This window comes from Malaclemys terrapin, chromosome 1 (genome assembly GCF_027887155.1).
Source record: "Malaclemys terrapin pileata isolate rMalTer1 chromosome 1, rMalTer1.hap1, whole genome shotgun sequence".
Taxonomy (NCBI): Eukaryota; Metazoa; Chordata; order Testudines; family Emydidae; genus Malaclemys; species Malaclemys terrapin.
This window is the reverse complement of record NC_071505.1, coordinates 207,412,070-207,432,115: the sequence shown is the minus strand read 5'-3', so window position 1 is coordinate 207,432,115 and position 20,046 is coordinate 207,412,070. Positions and strand designations below refer to the sequence as shown.

The 20,046-nt window shown below is 40.3% G+C and overlaps 1 long non-coding RNA gene across 1 annotated transcript; it reads left to right on the top strand.

The window, feature by feature from the left end:
* The first annotated feature begins 3,914 nt into the window (after window positions 1–3,914).
* Window positions 3,915–19,396, top strand: LOC128830627 (uncharacterized). Its single transcript, XR_008443622.1, has 4 exons — window positions 3,915–4,012; window positions 4,914–5,004; window positions 15,408–15,495; window positions 19,314–19,396. It is a non-coding gene; the product is annotated as an uncharacterized LOC128830627 (long non-coding RNA).
* Window positions 19,397–20,046: the final 650 nt, after the last annotated feature.

The following is a 20,046-nucleotide window of genomic DNA, read 5'->3' as shown; positions in this document are numbered from 1 at the left end:
TCTTGTTTTCAGTACTCTCTAAAAATATGTCAGGTCAAGCCAGCTAACTTCAGCAGCATAGGAGATTCACATCGACTGAGTGCCTTGCTTCAGTAGGAGCAAATGGTTTCTTTTAAATATGAACTCAAACCAAATGCACTGCCGTAATCCAAGCTATCATTAATGGGGCATATAGACTCTCTTTTAAAGAAAGACTTTCATACTTCAACAAACTTAGCAAAAATGCTCTCTTTTTTTCATAAAAACACTAAATTGCCAGTATTTTCTGTATTAACTCCATGATTATTTCAGACACTCTCTTTATGGTTGTATAAGAGCTTTTTCCCTAGGGTTTGGGGTTCTTGGGAGTGTTTTTTTTTTGCTTAATCCTACAATGAAGTCATATTCCCGTGTTTCTCTAATGCTGGTTTGTTTCCATGGAAGTTAATGTGATGTCAAAAACTTAGTACAGGTATTGTGACTTCAGCAAAAAGAAAAGGTGAAAGGGAGTGTGGAAAGTATTTCAGTACTAAAGAATTAAATGTTGTACTGAGTCAGAGACAGGAGTCTTTCGTGTCACATCCAGCCTGGACTAGAAGCTGGAGACTATAAAGTAGTATTGGCAATAAGGACTTCTGTGCTTGGGTTATGTGTGTATTTATGTTTCCAGTCATCCCTGCATTATAAACACTGTAAAGAGAGAGCCTTCGTTAAAAGTCAAATGACCCAAGTCCTCCTTTACAACCATCGCTGAAACTCCTATGAAGTCAAAAAGAATTTGGCCAATACGCTTTACGTTTACTGTAAATACAGCATTTGGGAGCTCTGAACTATGGACCAGATTCTCTCATCTGACTGAGCTGAGCTCATTGCAGGACCACTTTGAGGCAAAGGCAGAGTTCAGTCACCTTTGTGCTCCCCTAGTCCCAGGACCACTAGATATTAGACCCCAGCATAACACAGAGTAGCAGCCTGAAGTCTGTTCCATTTTACAGAAGCAGACAATGGCCCCCAAGGGCTGTCTGGCAGCTGGCCTCTGTGGTGCCCCAGGCTTGCCCCCATTCTCCCCATCATGCCCCTGTACTGGTGGCTATTAGGGTGGGTAGTGTAGAAGACACTGTGGCAGCCCTATGCCATTTCCATTACCCGGTCTGTCTCTCTGTATCCATATGTTGTCTCTTGTCTTGTACTTAGATTGTAACCTTTTAGGGGCACGGACTCCCCTTTTTGTTATGTGTTTGTACAGCCCCCTCGTCCAGTAGGCTCCTATGCTATATAAATAATATTTTTTAAAAAGCAGCCTCCAGCCTACTCTACACTGCTCAGGCCAAAGGACAGAGAATGAAGGAGGATAACTGACTACCTGAGAGCTCCCTCTCTGCTATGCCCAAAGTAAGCTGAATACAGTACAGTAGCCTGCCCTTTTATGTTTAAGTCTGGAGACATTTTTAACCACAAATACAAGTTTTACAATGAAAAATTGGACTTAGGAATGGTATACCTGAGGTCAATGTCAAGGTCATAAGCAAGAGGCAATTTGCACAATTTTGCCTTGGGGGGCCATTTTTCTTTAAATTCAGACCTTCCCTGACATAAGAATTAAATGTCAGTAGCTCCTTTTCAATTTTAAGACCTTACAGCCTCAGTCACTGTTGGCATAAATGAATGCTGTTCCCTCATTGACCTCTATGTATGGTCATATGCCAGCTGTGAATCTGCCCTCTGTGTTCTGACTGTCATGGAGGTCTTTCTTAATTCAGAAACATTCTGCTCCTTCTACAGTCATTTGTGTTGCTCAGAACATCTACAAATTTAGCTTTGTCATATTAGATAAAATCATGCTTATAAGGATTCTACCAGAATACTAAACATAGGTTTCATGTTAAATGATATACTTACCGTACCTTTTTAAGAAGGTGTCATTTTTCAAGGAATTTCTCTGATTCATTATTTTGAGTTAATTATGTTGCCACAGATGTTTTAATTGATCCCTAGCATTGCACTTGAAGGTTCAGTGCTCATTAAAGTCACTAATTAGTTAAGGAGTAGACTGATAAGTCTTTATAGTACTTTCATCAAATAGAATAGCAGCTATAAACTGTGAAGCCATACCCACATTGTCCTCCCATCCCTACCCTTCACCCTCCAACAGTGTTTGAGTGACCGTGTACAATTTTGGCCTCCTAATTATAAAAAAAGACATTGATAAATTAGAGAAAATACAAATAAAGGTGACTAAAGTGATAAAAGGATTAGTGGGCATGACCTCTGAAGTGAGATTAAAGGAACTGAATATGTACAGCTTAGAGAAAAGATGACAAAGAGCAGACATGATAACCATGTTTAAATACTTGAGAAGTAGTAACATTAAAAGATGGGGAGGAATTATTTAATGTGGTTAAGGATGATATAATGAGCAATGGCCTGAAAGTTAAAGAAGGAAATTTCATTCAGATTAGACATATGGGGTAAAAATTCCAAAATCAGGGTCAATTAGACAACAGAATGATTTGCCAAGAGAGGTCACTGAGTTACCACCTCTAGAAGAGCTTGAGAATGGACTAGATAAAACGTATATTGGTTTGATGTTGAGATTAATCCGGTCTTGCCAGCTGATAGACAAGATAACTGTAGATAACCTTTCTAAAGCTATTATATCAATGAGTCTGGGAATAAAATGGGATCCAAATGTGTGTATTAGTTATCTGATTTACCACCACGTAAAGAGTCATTCAAAGTAGACTTAAATTTCATCTAAGTATGCCTTAGCAGTGACATGTTGAATAACAAAGCTTATTATAGAAATTGAACAGTGGAGGCTCAACCATTGGGGACCGCCACACTCAGACAACTGTGAATTCAAAGTGAAATAAATTTACTATATCATAGTCCTTTGCACCATTCAAAGCCCATTTATTTAATCTTGATGCATGATTCATATAGGGGCATGTGCCCTGCTACCTCACAATGTACAGTATGTGTAATGAATATATGTACATGCCAGTATGGGCTTTCAAAACAAGCAGCAGTGGAATGTCACTGAATAACCTCTCAGGCATGACAACTGATTGAGGGGGATTTTCAAAGATGCATTAACTACTGAACATGTGTGCAGCTGCAATGAGCTAAAGAGTCCCACCTGCTTTTTTTTTTCAATATGGCATCACCACCAGAGTGGAATAGAATATAATGGACCATTGTCCAGTATGGAGTTTATGGTAGCTCAGTTATGCAGGATGATAATTCATGAGCAGTTTTACTTTAATCTGTGATGTTATTTGGGATCTAATTTTCTTCCAGCCCTTATTCCATCTCCCCCTACATTATCCTCTACATAAAATACACTCAGAGAATATCAAGATAGAAATAGAAGTGCATAAATCTTTCAAATTCATTTATAGCAGTGCTTTGCACTATGGCACGTATTCAACTGACAGCTGCTGCATGCCTTTGTGTTCTCATTCATTAGATGTGTCTGTCTGGAATAATACTAGCAAAGTGGAATTCTTCATATCCTAAATATCCATCTGTTCTTTCAGTTGCTCACAAAGTAGCAATCGAGCTATTTATTAGGTAGAGTGTCCAAGGTAATGCTTGTTAACTCACAAAGCATCAAACTTGGTGACAGAATTCTTCAAGGGTTAAAATAAAATGTAGAAAAGAATCCGAGCAATAGGGGTTTTTTAATAGGGATTCAGTGATATAATTAAAATAAGCGAAATGGTGAGAGTGAAACTGAATCTCAGTTTTAAAGAATGTCAGTGGTACTCTAAGAAAGAAACCAGGGCCTACTATACAATGTAAAAGCATTGTGACCTTGGGAAGGCATTGCTTGGAAAATGAAGATAGCTTTTTATAGTTGACACTGCTGCTATTTCAGCAGTGATGCAAGTTTTCACAGCACAGATGAAGCAGTGGTAATCTTGAGAAGCCCACCTTCGTACAAACCAAGATCTATTGCCTTTTTCAAAACATCAGGACAGTTATTATGCCATTACCAGCAGGAAAGAGATATACATGTCATTCAAACAAGGTTAGTTTCTCGAGTCTCTGGGCATGTGCAAGGGGTGAGAGTTTAGTGTCTTTGGCGTTAGGTGAACTATTTTTAATTGCTCTATTTCCCTTTTTGAAAATCCCTTTAACTAAAATGCTATTTACTGATACTAAACTAAGTTAAATCTCTCAAGCCATGATTTATGGAAAACCCAGAAGAGTCACTGTCATTTGATTGGTAGGCCTGCAGCGGTAGTTATGATTTTAGAGGCGATATATATTTTGTTTATGTGGAAACCTCCTACACAACATTTATATCTTCAGTCTTAAAGATTTGTGGGTCTCTTGGAGAAGCAAGCTAGGAGTTGTTGCTCTTTGCTCCATGCTAACAGGCTCAATTTCCTGAATTTTAATTACAGAGCTTGCAGTCATCTTCAGGGGCTACTGGCCTTAATTCTACATTCATGCATACCTTGAGGAAAGTAAAACAAATAAAGACCAAGCAGGTCAATCTCCTGGGTGTCTAATGGTGGGAGGGGACTCTCATGCAGAGACATTATAATGATTAAATACCTCTCACCACCACAATGTAAGGCTGGTACTTGTTATAGTCTTTAAAGAAAAAAAAAATAGGTCCTGATTCTTTTCTCACTTAGATCCTGATCCAAAACCCATTGAAGTAAATGGAAAGACTTCAACTTTTTTCAGTGAGCTTTGGGCTCTATTTTAACTTCAGTGGAGTTACTTCTGATTTACACAGGTGGCAGAGGAGAATTGGGCCTGTGGCATTTTGTAGTCTATCCATTAATTTTTTTTTTAAAAAGTGTCCAAAATGAGGTAATTCTCACATTAATAATAATACTTAGCTCTTATACAGCACATGTAATCAGTCGATCAAGCACTTTACCAAGGAGGTCAGTGTCATTATCTTCATTTTACAGATGGGGAAACTGAGGCATGAAGAGGTCACCCAGTATAACAGTGGTAGTGCCAAAAATAGAACCCAGGTCTCCTGAGCACCCAATCCACGAGGTCAGACTGTCTGTCACTACATATACTGTATATTTATGTATTATTGTTATTATTTGATTTGATTTGCATTGTGTTAGTATCAGAGTAACAGCCGTGTTAGTCTGTATCCGCAAAAAGAACAGGAGTACTTGTGGCACCTTAGAGACTAACAAATTTATTAGAGCATAAGCTTTCGTGGACTACAGCCCACTTCTTCGGATGCATATAGAGTGGAACATATATTGAGGAGATATATATACACACATACAGAGAGCATAAACAGGTGGGAGTTGTCTTACCAACTCTGAGAGGCCAATTAATTAAGAGAAAAAAAAACTTTTGAAGTGATAATCAAGCTAGCCCAGTACAGACAGTTTGATAATAAGTGTGAGAGTACTTACAAGGGGAGATAGAGTCAATGTTTGTAATGGCTCAGCCATTCCCAGTCCTTATTCAAACCGGAGTTGATTGTGTCTAGTTTGCATATCAATTCTAGCTCAGCAGTCTCTATTTGGAGTCTGTTTTTGAAGTTTTTCTGTTGTAATATAGCCACCCGCAGGTCTGTCACTGAATGACCAGACAGGTTAAAGTGTTCTCCCACTGGTTTTTGAGTATTTTGATTCCTGATGTCAGATTTGTGTCCATTAATTCTTTTGCGTAGAGACTGTCCGGTTTGGCCAATGTACATGGCAGAGGGGCATTGCTGGCACATGATGGCATATATCACATTGGTAGATGTGCAGGTGAACGAGCCCCTGATGGTATGGCTGATGTGATTAGGTCCTATGATGATGTCACTTGAATAGATATGTGGACAGAGTTGGCATCGGGCTTTGTTACAAGGATAGGTTCCTGGGTTAGTGGTTTTGTTCAGTGATGTGTGGTTGCTGGTGAGTATTTGCTTTAGGTTGGGGGGTTGTCTGTAAGCGAGGACAGGTCTGTCTCCCAAGATCTGAGAGAGACTGCTGAGCTAGAATTGATATGCAAACTAGACACAATCAACTCTGGTTTGAATAAGGACTGGGAATGGCTGAGCCATTACAAACATTGACTCTATCTCCCCTTGTAAGTACTCTCACACTTATTATCAAACTGTCTGTACTGGGCTAGCTTGATTATCACTTCAAAAGTTTTTTTTTTCTCTTAATTAATTGGCCTCTCAGAGTTGGTAAGACAACTCCCACCTGTTTATGCTCTCTGTATGTGTGTATATATATCTCCTCAATATATGTTCCATTCTATATGCATCCGAAGAAGTGGGCTGTAGTCCACGAAAGCTTATGCTCTAATAAATTTGTTAGTCTCTAAGGTGCCACAAGTACTCCTGTTCTTATTGTGTTAGTACTTAGCGACTCCATTCAAGGCTCTGTACACACATAAAAAGATGATTCCTGCCTCAAAGAATCTACAGTCTGAGGGCTACAGCTATCGCATAGTTTGGGTTACAGGGGTGACGATAGTGCTGCGCTGTAGCTCCTCCATGTGGACTCTGTTAGCATGAACTAAAAGGTTCCTCATTTCCATTAATGTAGTCCTCTTCAAACAGGACTGTGTTAATGCAAACTGGGAATCTTTTACTTCACATCCACAGCAACCACACGGGGGAGTTACAGCACAGCACTTTGGTGTGCACTGTTATTCACACATCCGCATTCTAAACTGTGGAGCAGTGTGGACGTACCTTAAGTATTATGGGGGATTTCAATAGCAGCTATGCATTTACATTTTCCCTTAAAGCAGGATTTAAATCCTTCTATTGGTGGATTTCTTTGATTTTTAGTGATTGCATTCATAGGAAATGCTCTTGAGCAACTTTAGGGACAGGGGACTGTTTTGTTCTGTGTTTGTACAACACCTAGCACAATGGAATCCTGGGCCATGACTCACACTCCTGGGTGCTATGGTAATGCAAATAATAACAATATGAATAATAATTTAGACTTGCCTCTTTTTTAAAATGAGGGGAAGTGTCCATGTCTAGGTTGTTGGCACTGGATTTTGTTTTGATAGGACACTTTTTGATGTGACACAGCTATTGCCCCTCTTTGCCTTTTTATTTCTGGCAGAACTTGGCAGCTTGATTCAGTGGTGGCAGTCTTATCATCACCAACCAGCATCACTGATCACTGTCACGGCCCACCTCCACAGGCTGAGATTGACCATCACCAGGATTACACCTTTTTCCAGGTCCTGAGAGATATAGTGACCATACAAAGAGCCCCTGGCTTTGTTTTCATTGCAAAAGGGCTTCCCCCCCCCCCCGCCCCCCAAGGACATAGCTAACTCAGTGTAAAATTCTAGGGGTTAATACTAAAGCCCCCATCTGAGGTTTCTCTAGATGAGCTATTGAGGTAAAATCTACAGCTTGTCTCATCTAGGATTTGACATCAAGGTAGCTATCTTGAAATTAGCTACCCTGATGTATAAGCACACTGTTTCCTGCAGTGAAGACATAACCGCTCTTCAAAATATTCATATTTTAGTAGCTATAGATCCCGCTTAGCATTCCAGATTATCTCATGCCAAATTCTCTGGCCTCAAGCACTGAGACATCAAAGGTCATTTGGTCCTATGAATACTTTTGTCAGCTGGGTAGTTTCTTTCACTTGGCTAATTAATCATGCCTTAGGTACTTCCCAGGCTCAGGCTGTCTCGGAGAAACAGTATGTGCACTGATATTATCAAAGGTACAGCAAGGAAACTAATTTGTTGATAATACAGAAATAAAACTACAAATAACAATATGACTACATCTAGGCATTGTATAGCTGACTGGATGGATTAGGAAAATGTTTTGCTTTCCTCTGAATTCAGATATTAGCTAATGCCACATATATAAGGATAGATAAATAAATGGTCAAATCCAGGAGGTCAAATCCTATATTCCTTCAGACAGTAATTTGATTTAAAACAATTCTGTATAATATTTTAATGCAGTTTTTCTTGTGTATAATAAAGCACAGTAAACTTATGTGCTTAGACAATATTTATGTCTGTTATGATTTGCCTTTAAAATATTCCATACATACATGTGTTACTTAAAAAAATATGCTGTATATCTCATTTTTGCTAGTGAACTAGATTTGATACCATTGTTGTTCTGAAGATCCTAGCCCCTACTTTGTTTAACAATCTTATTCTCTATCAGTTTTGGTTATCCATCGTGCTTGCCTTTCGACAATGCCAACATTTGGCTTTCACTTCTTGTTAAAAAAGCTCAGTTGGGAGCATCACAGAGCATTTCATTTGGCTTTTTAACAAATAAGCCCGTTAAAAGCCAGTGTGCCCAGGGGTAAATGCTACTGACGACCACAGAGCTTGTTGCAGAAAAAGCTGTCAGTATTACAAAAAAAAGTGCTCATCTACCACATGCAGGGGTAAGGTTTGAGTGAATTAGAGAGAGAGGTATGTGGGGGCGGTCAAGAAAACTTTAGAGCAGAGAGTTTAGAATGAGCCAGAAGAGAGGGCAAAGGGAAAAAAAAACATTTTCATTGTAAAATCCATACAGAATACCTCAATATGTATAATAGAAATAATTTCATCTGTATTAATCTGCCACTGTTCTATGCATGAGGCACATTTTTTTCTGAGCATTTCATGTATAGAATATTAATATTTTTCTTTCAAAAGTAACTCTTAAAACAATGAACTCTGTATAGACAATAGAACAAAAGAGGAGTCACTTAAAATCACTTTTAGTTTATTTTACTTCAAATCAGTAAGGCTCACAGTTGCATTGGATTGCAAAACAACGCCTCTTTCTTCCTGGTAAGTCTTTATAGAGAAGGCAAGGAGGAATGTCGGAGACAATGGTGATATTGTTCAGGGGAAGAAGTGGGAAGAGGAGATGCTAAAGACATCAAGAAGCATGTATAGGGGAGGGAAAGAAAAATGGGGAGTAGCTGTGGGAAAAGCAGAACAAAGGTGTGTGAAGGGGAAGAAAGTAACAAAAGGGTGCAGAGAGGAAAGACACTCCTCAGGCACTCTGTGTAGACTAGGGGACATCAGGGAGTGGGGAAGCCATTGGGATTCTGTGCATAAGGCAGAGAAGTTGGATTAGGAAGCAATTGGAAATTCTGTGCCAGGAAAGGAAGCAGGAAAAGAGTATGAAGCCTTCATAGATTTTATTCAGGATGAGGAAGCAACAGTGAGAATGGCAGAGGAGCAAAGCCTAACTCTAAAAGCAAACTTGTGTAGTTTTTTCATCACAATCACTCATCCTGCCTCCAACCAACACTATAGATATGTGCTTTCTTCCAGAAGGTAAATTTGTCAAAGCACATTCAATTTCAGCTGCATCTTTCCCATTGCCTTAAATACCAGTTGTGCAGCTAAAATCTTGACAGTATTTTGAAAATATATGGGTAGGTGTCACCAAGTTAATTCACTTGATGTTTCATATTTTTCATAGATGAAGTTCCCATTCCTCCTCTCCCCTTCCCCCAACACACACACAGACTCACACACACACACACACACAGAGGCTAGGTTAGACCAAACGAAAAATGTGAATTGTTTGGGCTCACATTAATTCCACCTATTTTTCACACTGCACATATATGCTCTAGCCGTAGGATAATAGTCTTTATGTAAAAACTGAGGGTAAGTAGTATTGTCTTACCCATGAGATCAGAACCAGGTTCTCAAACTCTAACTGATGCTATGTCTGTTGTCTAGCTCACTAAAACTACAAAAAGAACAGGAGTACTTGTGGCACCTTAGAGACTAACAAATTTGCATCCAAAGAAGTGGGCAGTAGCCCACGAAAGCTTATGCTCTAATAAATTTGTTAGTCTCCAAGGTGCCACAAGTACTCCTGTTCTTTTTGCGGATACAGACTAACACGGCTGCTACTCTGAAACCTGTCACTAAAACTAGATATTTGCTGACCGCCACAATATGTTAGAGTAGGGATTCTGGACAGATCTGGTGCCACCCATTATAGAGATACAGGGCTTGATCCTCCATTCCTTGACGCTGGTGGGGTGCCATTCAATTAAATGGGGTCATACCAGCATAAAACTCTCATAAAAGATTGGAGAATAATGCCTATTAAGTTCAGAGGCAGTTTGGGGCTATTGTTATTAATAATGTTAACATATTATTAACTTAATACCAAAAGCTACATTAAAGGAATGTTACGGTTGCGAAATCAAGCACTCAAACATCAGGAAATACCATCATTAAAGTTGCCAGTGTTCAACCTTAATTCAGCCACTTTGTATATATGCATAAAGCTGAAGCCCTGCCCAGCATCTTATAGGAAGTCTGTCTCAGAGTCTGGAATAGCACTCAGCTATCCTGGGGCCCAATCCAGTGATTTAGGGTACATCCACAATCCAAAAAAAAAAAAAAAGCCTACAGAAGCAAGACTCAGAGCCTTGAGGGGCTTGCAGTATGGGGCTAAAAATAGCATTGTAGATGTTCCTGTTTGGGCTGGAGCACTGAGTCTGAAACCCAGCAAAGGGGGTAGGTCTCAGAGCCTGGGCTCAAACCAAAACAGGACCCTCTACACTCTTATTTGTGGCCCTGCAGTGCAAGTCCTATGAACCTTAGTCAATTGACCTTTCTGAAACTCTCCACCCCACTTGCTATTGATCCCCTTATCTGTAGAGCAAATGGTATGTGATCCTTTTGTTAAAGACTATCATAATTCATATCAAATAAGCAGCCAAATTAAGTTTGAATGGGTATTTCCTAACTTTTGAGCACTTGAATTTTCAACCTTAAATGTTTACTTACCACAGTTTTTTTTTTTTAATAATTTTCCTTATTTTTTTTTAAACAAAATAAAAAGCAGATATTCCATGATGAGGATGTTTACTGATTCCTCATATGTGTAATCAGCAATGTCTGAATCCTAATCTTTGCAACCATAGTCCATATTGTTACCACTTGAGCTAAAGGAGAAAGTAATAGCAGTGGTGCTGTTTATATTTTGTGTGGACCAGTCACCAGAGGGGTTGTGACACAGTTTGCCAGTGGCATACAAAACAATTTGCTAGACAGCAGGGAAATGTTGTGAATTAGGAGTATTGGATTCTAGTTCTTGTTCTGGTAGGGAGTGTGGTATAGGTCAGACAGCATATAGATCTGGCACATTCACTCTGAAAGGCTGTGTGGAAAAGTGAGATGAGGCTTGGGAACTACATAGGAAAGATTTGGATTACATTACTCACTCTGCTAGAGGTGATCTTGTGCTCCTTCTTGGTTATCTCACTTGTAAAATGGGGACCATGATGCTTGCAAGCTTCTTAATGTATGAGGCATTGCTCAATAATAAAACTTTGAAATCCACAAAATTAACATCAGTCCTTCGAAATGTTGAAAGTGGACCTCCTGGTTGCCACCTGGCTCCTGTCCAGCACACCTTCTCCTGTTTTGTAGCTGATGCTTAGCTTGTGCACCATTAAGGGTTGTGCTAATACAGTGGACCTGTAAGAAGCTCTGAAGGGTTGGGGGCATGCTCAGTGCAGATGGAATATTGGTAGAGTTTCACTGCAAGTCTCTAATAAACCCTACTGAACATGTGCAAAGGCAGTTTTCAGAAGCATATAATTCGTTCAAATCTGGGTAAATATGCATAAACGAAGTGAAGGACACCTCTGTGACCTCAGGACTATCCCTCTGCCAGACTGCAAGTCCATTCTCCAAAGGATGAAGGTTTTAGAGATGTCCAAAAATGGTTTGGAAAAAACTTTACCTTTAACAGCCTGAGGCACAGGGCAAGCATAGAAAACTTCAACCTGAACAGTTAAAGTTTGGCAAAGTGAAAAAACAACTGAAAAAAGGGGCTTATAATGGAAAATGGTAGGCAATCTTAACTATAAATGTCACTGCCAGCTCTGTTTATAAGAAATATTATGAGGCCAAACAAACACTATACTACTGCAGTATCAGACTCCTCTCCTTTTAATCTTGTGCTAAACTTTATCTGGCCTTGTTCACTGCGATGTCACACGGCAGAGAACACAGATGGAAAAATCCTCCTTGTCCAATACCCAGAGTACTGCCAGCTCTACATCTCCAGTGAAAGGCTGATCAAACATGAGCTGCTGTTTGAAGTAGGACACATCTGTTTACATTACTTTGTCTGTTTGTTAAGTTATTGCTTCATTAATTCAGCCATTCTCTCACTCATTTAAATGTTATTTTAATGTCCTTTTAAAAAAAAAAGTTAACACTCAAATTCTCTTATGTGTCTGCCAGGATTATACTTTAGTAAAAAAGGCTGGATGTCTTAAAACTGGGCTTCTGTGAATTATTGTTTTGTTTTGTTTTGTTCAGAAGGAAAGGAATTCTACTGCAAATTGGGGGCATTGGATTCTTTTTCCGCTCAATCAAGATGAGATACTCCATTAAAACAGCATGAGCAATGTGGTACAGCCCTGGTCCCATTTTTAAAACAGTTTCACTTTTAATTTCACATTGAACGAGATCGCCTCTTTCTGTTTGCAGTTCAGGATGCACAAAGTACACATATTACAGAGATTATTTTTCCTGGGAACATCACATGTGAGTGTCATGTCTCAGTGGAAAGTGAAAATAGTGAGGGAACAGCACCATCTACAGGACACATTACTGTATCAGTGAAGAATACCAGATATGGGGAAAATCTTCTGTAACTGTACTATTATTTAACTTAAATCATTCCTCTAAACAAAAGAATCCTGCAGTATTGCTCTGAATATCTCTTGGTGACATTACAAATACATTCCCAGTCTCTGCTTAGGCCTAAGTTAATTGTGTCTAATTTGCATATTAATTCGATTTCAGCGGTCTCACTTTGGAATCTGTTTTTGAAGTTTTTTTGTTGCAAAACTGACACCTTCAAGTCTGTCACTGAGTGATTAGAGAGGTTGAAGTGTTCTCCCACTGGGAATGGTTGGGTCATTACACTAACTGAATTTTTTCCCCCCCATGTTAAGTTCTCCTCACACCTTCTATGGGTCATCTCAATTATCACTTCAAAGTTTTTTCTTCTGCTGCTACTGATAGCTCATCTCAATTGATTGGCCTCTTACAATTGGTATGCATACTTCCACCTTTTCATGTTCTCTGTATGTATAAATATCTTCTGTCTGTGTGTTCCACTCTATGCATCTGAAGAAGTGGGCTGCAGCCCACGAAACCTTATGCTGAAATAAATTTGTTAGTCTCTAAGGTGCCACAAGTACTCCTGTTCTTTTTGCGGATACAGACTAACACAGCTGCTACTTTGAAATGCTTACTAGCAGAGTCCCTGCTGCAGTATGTTCTCTGATGCACTAGGCCCCTAAATTACAGACAGGCCTGTACAGCTGGCATAGGTAGGGCCAACACTAAAATGAATAGGAGGACAGACAGGGAGACTGTTCTCGCAGACCAAAGAATCCAGCTAAAGGAGAACAGGTTCACCTTGGTAGATCCCACACCGTTACAGACAAAAGATGGGAGAGCAGACCATCTAGCAGACAGATGGGTGACATCAGAGGTGGGGGACATACCTTGCAGGACACAATCCCTGCTCATATCAATATATGAGAAAGTAAGGAAGAGTGGATTTTGAGTTTCACACAGCTGTAGAGTGAGAAGGAACATTCTGGATCTGAGTCCATCTCCCTATATTTCTGAAGGCCCAATTTTCAAAGCTCTTCAAAGAGTCCCTCTAGTTGGTTGTGTATATTTCCCCCAAATATGACGAGGGTTGGGAATTGCATAATCAGCTTTGGAATCTTAATAGAAAGTGGAGTGAATGCTAGGGATGACTATGATCGGTCTTCCTGTTGTTGGTTGCTTATTAACAATACATCTGTTACTCACAGGAGCACATTTTGTTTACAAATGTATTTACTCTTATAAAGTCAGAATCTTTGAATATTCAGCCCAGACAGCAGGTGTGCAGTCCATCACCATTGGCTGTGAGTTATTGGCTCTCAGTAATTTCATTTCACAATGGCTTGTTTGAATATTTTCTCTGACTTTGATCACATGGGTTCTTAACTATCAAATCTGACTTTTGACTTTCAGAGTGGAATGAACTGCAAAAGTTATTGTGAAAATAGCAAAAGTGCATGGAACTCTCTTAGAAAACGCATGGGATGTTCATGGGTCCAGTCTGAAGCCAAGAACCAGGTCTCTATCTTTCACTGTCTTCTGAAGGATAAGGACCTAGTAGCTGGTGTATGAAAAAGTCCTCTTAATGTTTTTGGGGGCTACTTAATCCCTTCTTGAGGTCATGCATTCCTGTTCCCCTCCCTAGATATTTTCAGGAGGGCCTGCCAGATTAACCTGCTTTCCCTCAATCTAAAGTACCATGTATATCCTTCCCACCCCAATTTGTCATCAGCAGGACAGACTGTCACCCTAGAGCAAGGGTTAGCCTAAGCCTGTTCTTCCTCAACAGTAATATTTTAACTCTTCCTCTGTCTGTAACATGTACTCCTTCTCATTATCACCACCACTGATAACTTTCACGTTTGTCTCAAGATGATCATTAGATCACACAGTCCTAGCACAGAATCGTTATTTCTACAGACAAGTGCAACAGTATATAAACCCTGCCATCCTAATGGCTTTGTTCCTGCTAGTGATTTTAAGATCATGCTAATCTCAAACAAATCCTGCACTGAATTTATGAAGGATACCCACCTGGTTCGGAAGCGATAATTAATAAGGAAGCTATGCCTCACTGTTTGCAGCATGTTGCTTCGATTTACAAGTCCATATGCCCGAGTCTGAAGACAATACACTGAAAATACTGCTGCTTTCTGAGGGATGCATTAATTTTGTTAGGGAGCATCTCTGCTGTTCTTGCTGCTGCTTCTGACCCTCTTCATGTATTCTACAGTTGATATGAAACAAATCATAATAACCATCCCAGACATGAATATTCATTATAGAGAATGAAATCTGAAAGACACATGTACCCAGAATCCAAGAAATACTAGGTGGTTTATGTGTGGGAAGACAAAGAAAGGAATTAATGGTCTACTGTACTTGATTGAGGTAAAGCTCATCACCAAGAGTTCATGATCAAGCTCTACCATATTTGTTAAACCAGGAGGACTCAATGGCCCTGTCTACATTCGAAAAATTTGCACTGATGCAAGTAAATCAGTGCACCTACAAATGTAAAACCCTAATGTAGATGTGTTTATAACCAGTACTACTAAATCCAGAAAATTACTGGTGTAAACTCAGTTTTACATTGGCTCAGCGTGTCTGCATAAGGAGTTTGTACCAATGTAACATTTGTGCAAATTTCTCAAACATAGACCCACATAGGATCAGTGAATAGACCCTTATTCCATTCAGGTTGACAGATGCATTAGTAGATTTCCAGTGCTGTATATAAGAGTATTTGAAGGGCCTCTGAGACGATACATGCTGTTTTATAGAAAGGGTTTTCAACAATTTAACCACCACCCTTCTCTTCAATGTAGGTTTACAGTCCTGGCTCTCACAGAGGAGATAGCATCCTTCCTGAACACACAGCCCTCGACCTCCAATTAATGGGCGTTACTAAATGAGGTGAGATGTTGCATCGAGTGGCCAGGTGTAAAAATATTTTTTTTTTGAAAATCAAATTTAAGAGTAACATAAAGCACACATGGACATGAACAAAATCCTGTAGGCGAATCCCCTTGCACACACAGCCCTCAGCCTATTTTTTTTTCTTTCCCTTAACTAGCCCAATCTTAGACGCTTTTAAAAAGCATACTATCCCTTACATTTAGGGGCATGTGGGAATGTGTAAAGACTGCATGAATGAGCCTTAAGGCAGTAGAGTCCGTGGGCAGAAGAGATCAACGTTATATGGAATTCATGAAGAACATGAAAACATTCAGTTTGCTTACCCTCTGCTCCATTTTTCAGTCATGGTAACACCAATCACAGTTACACTTTTTCATGCTTTCTGCCAAACTGGAAGATGCTTCTGTTGAATATGCCTTAAAGAAACTATGGAAATGTTGAGGTTGATTCTGCTTCTGTTCCAGCCTCAGCAGCAATTAGAGGTCACAAGTGACTGGGTGTAAGATGATGAGTCACTCCTGTGCTAGGTTCCAGACAATCCACCAGGCAGAAACTGGTCTTGTGACTCCCAGACCAGGTATATAAGCCTCACAGGAGAAAAAGCAGCTCAGTCTGCTTGATGTCATGCCAGGGCTTGAAACTTGCTCCTGCCTGACAGTAGCAACAGACTCCATGAACCTTAGCAAGCTCCAGCTTTGCGCTTGCCTTCCAGCCCTGTTCCTAGTTGCTCCAGCTCTGCTCTGGCCTACTGAATCTGACTCCAACTCTTAGGCATGACTGCTCCAGCTCCAACCATTAGGCCTAACCATCCCCATCACAGTTTTTGACACTGAAGGAGAATTCCTCTAGTACAGGAGCTGTGTAGAGTCAACAGAAGAGGGGGGCCCCCCCAAATCTTCTGTCCCACCCACACAATGTCCATTAACAGATTCCTGGTGGCCAGGATGGGAGCAGGGCAGAGGTAGCATAGTGCATTCTAGGCTGCTTTGAGGCTGTCAAGGCTGCTTCCTCACTCTGAACTTTAGGGTACAGATGTGGGGGCCTGCATGAAAACTTCTAAGCTTAACTACCAGTTTAGATCTGGTCCGCTGCCACCACTCCCAAAGCTAATTCCCTTCCCTGGGTAGCCTTGAGAGACTCTTTGCCAATTCCCTGGTGAATACAGATCCAAACCCCTTGGATCTTAAAACAAGGAGAAATTAACCATCCCCCCTCCTTCCTCCCACCAATTCCTGGTGGATCAAGATCCAACCCCCTTGGATCTAAACACAAGGAAAAATCAATCAGGTTTTTTAAAAGAAGGCTTTTAATTAAAGAAAAAGGTAAAAAACATCTCTGTAAAATCAGGATGGAAAAATAACTTTACAGGGTAATCAAACTTAAAGAGCTCAGAGGACCCCCCTCAGAGGACCTCCCTCTAGCCTTAGGTTCAAAGTTACAGTAAACAGAGATAAACACTCTAGCAAAAGGTACATTTACAAGTTGAGAAAACAAAGATAAACTAACACTCCTTGCCTGGCTGTTTACTTACAAGTTTGAAATATGAGAGACTTGTTCAGAAAGATTTGGAGAACCTGGATTGATGTCTGGTCCCTCTCAGTCCCAAGAGCAAACAACTTCCCAAACAAAGAGCACAAACAAAAGCCTCCCTCCCCCCCCAAGATTTGAAAGTATCTTGTCCCCTTATTGGTCCTTTGGGTCAGGTGTCAGCCAGGTTACCTGAGCTTCTTAACCCTTTACAGGTAAAAGGATTTTGGAGTCTCTGGCCAGGAGGGATTTTATAGTACTGTACACAGGAGAGCTGTTACCCTTCCCTTTATAGTTATGACAGAGGCCCATAAGCAATCCTGCATAAATTAGAGCAGCCCATGGGGCTGATTTATACCAGGGGCCATTTTGGCTCCTGCAGCAGTCAAGAACAAAGGTGCTGAAACATGTCATAAAACCACCTTCTGCCCTCACTCCCCTTGAGCTGTGTTGCACAGAACCTGTCCCTCATACTTGCGTGGGGCTGGCCCCAAAGAAGCAGTGTGGTCTGATGCTTTGTGAGAACAAGGAGCAGAATCTATGGGCTGGTAATTTCTACATCATCTTTCAAGACAGCAAAAATTATGGGTTTCTGTTTTGTTAAATCTTCAGAAAAAACTGCATCTGTGATTTTTTTTTTTAAGTCTGTATTCTCTTTTTGTTCACTTTGTCATTGCTTTTAATCTGCATGTGTTTATCAGGATCATTCCTCAAAGATTGTCTTTGCAAGAATATAATCTATATTCTGTTCACATATTGTCTATTCATCCATGCTGCTGCTGCTGAGTTATTCTCAGGCATATTTGAACATTTAAAAGCTTAACCTTGGTACGTATGGTTGTTGCATACCTCTTCACTAGCCTCTCACTTTACAGCCAAATTTACCTTTATCCACTACAAACATGGTGTTATTACAATATTATATGGCAGAAACCCCGCATTGTAAAACATTACTTATTGTCCAGAAATAACTCTCACCCCATCATTACATTTACTATTATTTTATTTGTATACCCCTTTCTGGCCTTAATCCCCAAATTAGTCAGAAGTTTGGGACTTCAAATCTTGGCAAGATGGGTAGAGGCACTTATTAAGCAAATGATATAAAAGTATTCCTGAAACACTGAGGGACTTCATTTGAGATCAAATCCTCGCTCTGTTGAAGTCCATAGCAAACTTCCCACTGACTTCAGTGGCTCCAGGATTTCACCCTTGCTGTACTGACATCAATGAAATATACAGAGTTTATTAAATAACTATGGTGCTTTTCAAAAAGACATATTTGGCAGCCTTAAAACCAGCTTCAATATGCCTGGACTGGGCTTTAGTCATAGGTGAGCTAGGTGACCATCTGGAGCAAGGCACCTAAGCCCTTTCTCCCAAAGAAACAGAAGTTGTCCCTCTTATTAACTTGACCCCCAGAGGTTAGAGCCTTCACTCAGACAGTGGAAGACCTGGCTTTGAATTACCTCCCTCCCCCCATTGTGGGGCAGGGATTTGAACATGGGTCTTCTTGCAGATGCCCTAGCTACTGAGCTGTTATTCTCACTCTTTTTCTGAACCAATTAATATTGATTAGTTATACCAAGTGGAACAGTTCCAGCAGGAAAGAGAGTGAGAGAGAAAGACCCATCCTACAATGCCCCATAGCCTAGTGGTTGGGGCATTCACCTGGCAGATGAGCCCACTGGCTCAATTCCCTGCTCCGCTTCAGGGCACCTGGAGTGATTCAAAGGAAAAGGTCAGTCAAGGGAGAGTAGGAGGCAGGGAACGCCATGTTTTCCATACACACAGACTTACTGTTCGTGGCTTTTATTTCAAATTAAGAGACATGATAAAGAAAAAGCAAATATAGAATCTTCATGCGTCAGAAAGAGCATAGAGATGCTGTAATGTTCTGCCTCTGTACTGACTCAGCAGTGCCACCAACAGACAATGAGGGAGTAGCCTTACTTGGTAAGGTGGAGTACCTGGAAAGAGAATAGTAGTATCTCCCTATAACTATATACATTATAGGTGATCTGTGGCTTGTAAGGGGGAAGGAGAGGTGAGAGAAAAAATAGGGGAGCACCTAGGGAGGAGAGAAGCATTTGAGAGCAGAGAAGACAAAATTATGATAAGGGGGGGAGAGAATACAGAGAAAGGAGGGAAAACAAACAATGGAAAGGACACAAAAGAAAATAATGAAAGTGAAAGACAAAAGAAAAAAGTGAATAAGGAAAGGGATCTGAGAGGGCAGCTAGCAAAGGGACAACATAAAAGTAACAATCTTTTTTTTTTTTTTTCAGATTACTACATTCCAGATTTTAGGGGTGGCTTTCCAGGCTGTGAATTATGGATTTTTGGCAAGAATAAATATGCACTGTTAATATCGTTGGCCTCTATTTTCCTCTTTTGTCTTGTGGGGGGTGAAGCCAAAAGTAGAACGCAACTACACCAAAATGGTAAAACAGCTTGTGACATTACAGTCCATATTCCTTATGAAAATATGCTTATGATATGAGTATGACATAAGCAGATGTACTTTATGCAAGCTTATGCCCAAATAAATTTGTTGGGCGACAGCGGACTCCTCATTGTTTTTAAGCAAGATGGCTCATGTGAGATATCATTGGAAAAGTTAGGATTTACTGAATGTGATTATTCACTTTGTATGCCTGTATCATTTCTGTATTTGAAGTTAGGAATATTAACTATGTATCTATATTCCAAATGTGTTACTTTGGGTGTCAACCCCAACCAGCCCTTCAGGTACAACAATGGAAAAGCCAGACAGGGCTAATGGGCCATTAGCAGAAACAATGGACTGTGAAAGAGCTTAGTCTTCCTGTGGATGCTGGAGACAGCCTATGAGCAATGGCTGCCACAGCCGTGCAGAGGCATGGGTCCGAGTCACCTGGTGCTGGATACCCCTCCCCTTTTGGAATGCCAGTGGTTTTCCACTAGAAGACAAAGGGTTCCGGCTTTACACAAGAGCTATATAAGGCAGGGGAGTGACATCATCAGGGGTCTCCGCTGCCT